Below are 4,493 nucleotides of genomic sequence, written 5' to 3'. Positions count from 1 at the left end.
AAAATATAATTTTCCTTTCTCTATTTTCAGCCTTTCAATGAGTTTTTTTTTTTATAATTGTCCTATATAATCATTAGATAAACAATAAAGCACACAAAAATGATAATAACCTAGAATTATTCATATAGTTATACATATATCAAATTTTATACAATATTATATTCACATCTCATTCATTATCTTATTCATTTATTTTAGGGAAATGATATTTGAACAAGAAGTTTTGACAACATTTTGACACGGGACAGGTGTCAAAATGCTAGTGGTCCACGTGAAAAATTGTTTTAAAATTTAAAATGACGTGGAAAGAGAGTTCGCAGAAGGGGTTTGAAGTTTTGGGGTTTCATTTCCACTTTTCACATTTTGAATTTGGGACATTGGTAGAGAGAGAAGAGAAGCTTGAGAGAGAGCCGAACCCTAGAGAGAGAGTTCGTCTTTCCTCCGACCCAGCCACGAGTGCCACCGGAGTTCCGACGTTCGGTCGGCTTAGGGACAACCTAGAATGCTGTCGTCTTTCTTCCACCCAGCCACCCAGTTTCGTTTGAGAGTCGCCGCAGCTCCGACGTTCGTAGGCGAAACGAAGACGGTATCGTCTTCCCTCCGACCCAGCCACCCATCGACCGTTTTGAGTCTCGAATCCTCCCACCCGCTTCCTTCACTGTAGCGTAGCGGTACGTTGCTCGCTGGAGTGCCACCGGTGGAACTATTCGCGAACCCTATTCGCGATCCAACTTCAGAACATGATATCTTTGCAAGCTCTTTTCTTGCTTATTCAATGTTTGCTTTGTAAGTTCTTGTTAATTTAAGTTAATGATATTTTATGGACTTGCAAATCTCTTTTGCCAGTAAACCAACTTCCTTAAATTCTACTGATTCATTGGATGGTAGAAATACATAAATTTGTTGCAATATATGCTGTCTTTTTGGACGAATTTCTCATAAACTATGCTTAGAATATATGTTCATTAGATTTGATAGAGTATTGAGATCAAGTTCTTTAATTGCTTGAATAGACCCAAAACTAATTTTGTCGTTCTTGGATTTATTTTGTTAATTTGAGTTGACAAATCATGATAGAATGATAATTTTGTTTCGGTTCTTACATGTTTTAATCACATCTATTGGTTTGAAATTCCACAGGAGACTAGAAATGAACAAATTATCTGAGGATGTGTCTTCGTTTGTAAATTGCCTTAGTCTTTCTTTGATGTAAGTTCTATCTTTTTTTATTTTACTTTTGGAACAATTTAGCATTATAATTCTCTGGAAAGATCATATAACTTTTACCTAATAGATTGGTTATTGACTTAAAAATCTATAGTAATGTATCTTAAAAAAATTTAGTTGGTGTTATTCCCACAAGTAACAATTTTTCAAGGTTTTCTCCTGGTAGGTTAGGCCATTTCCTGGTGAATCTTTTATCTCTATTGCTTCTAATTTTCAACTCAATGTAGCTTTCCATTAGTATGTTCTTTTGGATTCATTGATTGTTTGACGTCACATTTTATTTGCAGTTTCATTGGAAACCCTGGTCTATGTGGCTATTGGCTAGATTCATCTTGTCAAGGGTCTCACCCTACCAAGCGAGGTCAGTTGAACTTTCTAGCAGAGTACCATGTTGCTCCTTCACATTTTTGTTTTATGGTTATATAGTAATTAGAAAATCTCTAGTCCTCAAAAGATCTTCCCATGTTAATTTTGGTTGTTATTCTTGTGAGAATATGTTGGGTAATGTAAGGGATTGATAATGTTGGAACTCTAAGATGGGAGAATATGTCCCCTTCCATCTATGTTTTGTTGTATGGTTCTATTGTATAGTTTTATAAGCACCTAAAAGTCGCTAGTTCCTCCCCTAAAAGATATTACCATCAATGTTTTGTTTTTATAGTTTTGTGTTGTCTAGGTTGCTAATTCGATTCTTCTGCATTTCCTGTGTAAGTAAAAGATTTACAACGTCTTAGTTCCTGTCTTCATTGAGATTGAAAATCATGGGCATTTTCCTACAATGTTGTTATTTATATTTTTTTTCCAAATTTCTCTCAGTTGCTCTATCTGTCGGCATGTTTAGTAGCATCCGTTAATTAACTCTCCATCCATCCGTTTATATAGCAGTAATAGATCATGTAACTGTAATCTATATTTGAAAGTTGGTATTGTTGCTTCTCCACCCATGTTGGTATCTAGAAATTTTGTGCACACTTACGAAAATTTGAAAAATTAATCATAATTAGCTCAATGCTTTAAAATTTATGAATTTATAGTCATTAGAGATATCTTTGAGTCTACTGTCCAACCCAAAAAGAATTAACTCATTTGGAGTTATGTGGAGAGAGTTATAAGAAAATCAATCAGCAAAGGTCATAGCTGAAAATACAGAAAAACGTGATTAAAATGCTGATCTTAAAATTTTTACTGCAGCTAACTCTGTGATCTAAAATTTATGAATCTTGTCTCCATAGAAAGATATTTGAGTCTAGATTCCAACAAAACAATAGTCATCTGATTTGGATTTCTGTGAAGAGAGTAATGAGTAAAATAGTGAGTAAAGGTCATAGCTGAAAATACTGAAAAACGTAATTAAAATGTCGATCTTAAAATTTGTACTGCAGTTGACTCTGTTGTCTAAAAGTTACGAGTCTGGTGTCCAAAGAAAGATCTTTGAGTCTAGATTCCAAAAAAAACAAGAATCATCGCATTTGGAATTTTGTGGAAAGAGTAATGAGTAAAATAGTGAGTAAAGGTCATAGCTGAAAATACTTAAAAATGTAATTAAAATGTCGATCTTAAAATTTGTACTGCAGTTGACTCTGTTGTCTAAAAGTTACGAGTCTGGTGTCCAAAGAAAGATCTTTGAGTTTGGAATCCAATAAAACAAGAATTAATTCATTCGGAATTATGTGGAAAGAGTAATGAGTAAAATAGCGAGTAAAGGACATAACTGAAAATACTGAAAATAATTAGATTTATTGTTTCAGGCGAGAGAAGGTCAAACACAAGAGAGTACAAGCAACAAAAGAATCTGGTAGCAAACCGCAAGATGCTATTAAGCAGAACCAACAATAGCCAGATATGACTGAACTCGCCAAGGGTCTCCCAAGTAATTGGCAGGTGTGTTTTCATTAACCTTTTTAATGTGCTCTTTACAACCATCATTGATGACAATCAAAATTTAACATTTTAAGTTCATGTAATTGAATTGTTCACCACAAAATACAATTGTGCTTTGTTTGCTCTTATGGGACATTGTTTACGTTGAACATCATTTTCATCCACCTTACCTTCTTTTGGTTTCAGCATTCCCAATTGGATCCATCAGACGTCCTTCATCTGAAACAAACTGAGCTCAATGCATTTCTAGAAGGCTTGTATGCAACGCCAACAAACCGAATAAACACTTCGTCCATACCGGTCATTCCACCGAACCCCATTGAAGACAACAAAATAGAGGACATACTAAGGAAGCTTGTCAATTTCTCATGCCAACGTTATCTTTCTCAACATTGTAACTCATCCATTGCTCCAAGTTAAGGTGCAAAGAAAGACTAATGTCTCAAGACAAACTTCCTATATCAATGGAAATTTTCTTTATTTAGTATCGTTGTTAAAATATCTTTATGTAAGTCCTTTAATATTTTAATGTAATATTAAATTATAATGTCACATTAATGGAACAAAATTATTATTTCCGATGACAAAATCATTTAAAGTATTGGAGTTAATCCTTCAATTGTGGAAGAAAAAGTATAACGAAATTCAATGGTAGCAAAGGCAAAATAAGTGGTTAATTCAGGCAAAGGTTTTTCACATGCAAGTCAACTAGGAAGATGACACTCATTTTGGAGTGTCTAATTTATTTCTCAATATTTTTTTAAAACTTAAAAGTGTTGTGAAACCAATTATTATGCCATTCATATACAATTCCATGACCAAGGAACCATATCTAGTAAAATTCATGGTGCAGAAATACCAATGGTAGCAAAGGAAAAATAAGTGGGTACTTCAGGCAAAGGTTATGCACAGGCAGGTCAACTATGAATATTACAGTCATTTTGGAGTGCCTAATTTATTTCTCATCATTTTTTGAACTTAAAAGTGTTGTGAAACCAATAATTATGTCATTCATATAAAATTCCATGACCAAGGAACCATATCTAGTAAAATTCATGGTGTAGAAACAACAATGGTAGCAAAGGCAAAATAAGTGGGTACTTCAGGCAAAGGTTATGCACAATCAGGTCAACTATGAATATTACAGTCATTTTGGAGTGCCTAATTTATTTCTCATTATTTTTTGAATTTAAAAGTGTTGTGAAACCAATTATTATGTCATTCATATACAATTCCATGACCAAGGAACCATATCTAGTAAAATTCATGGTGCAGAAACAACAACGGTAGCAAAGGCAAAATAAGTGGGTACTTCACGCAAAGGTTATGCACAGACAGGTCAACTATGAATATTACAGTCATTTTGGAGTGCCTAATTTATTTCT

General features: G+C 33.9%; 1 long non-coding RNA gene across 2 annotated transcripts; it reads left to right on the top strand.

Annotated features, from left to right (window-relative positions):
* The first annotated feature begins 767 nt into the window (after positions 1 to 767).
* Positions 768 to 3,515, top strand: LOC108342738 (uncharacterized). 2 transcript variants are annotated; one of them, XR_008250056.1, is made up of 4 exons: positions 768 to 786; positions 1,141 to 1,209; positions 2,976 to 3,108; positions 3,295 to 3,515. It is a non-coding gene; the product is annotated as an uncharacterized LOC108342738 (long non-coding RNA). The 2 variants fall into 2 exon arrangements; XR_001833424.2 differs by lacking the exon at positions 768 to 786 and having other exon boundaries at positions 1,114 to 1,209; positions 3,295 to 3,512.
* Positions 3,516 to 4,493: the final 978 nt, after the last annotated feature.

The sequence above is a fragment of the Vigna angularis genome, chromosome 6, assembly GCF_016808095.1.
Source record: "Vigna angularis cultivar LongXiaoDou No.4 chromosome 6, ASM1680809v1, whole genome shotgun sequence".
NCBI lineage: Eukaryota > Viridiplantae > Streptophyta > Magnoliopsida > Fabales > Fabaceae > Vigna > Vigna angularis.
Note: the sequence above shows the minus strand (reverse complement) of the source record. Positions and strands in the feature narration are given on the sequence as shown.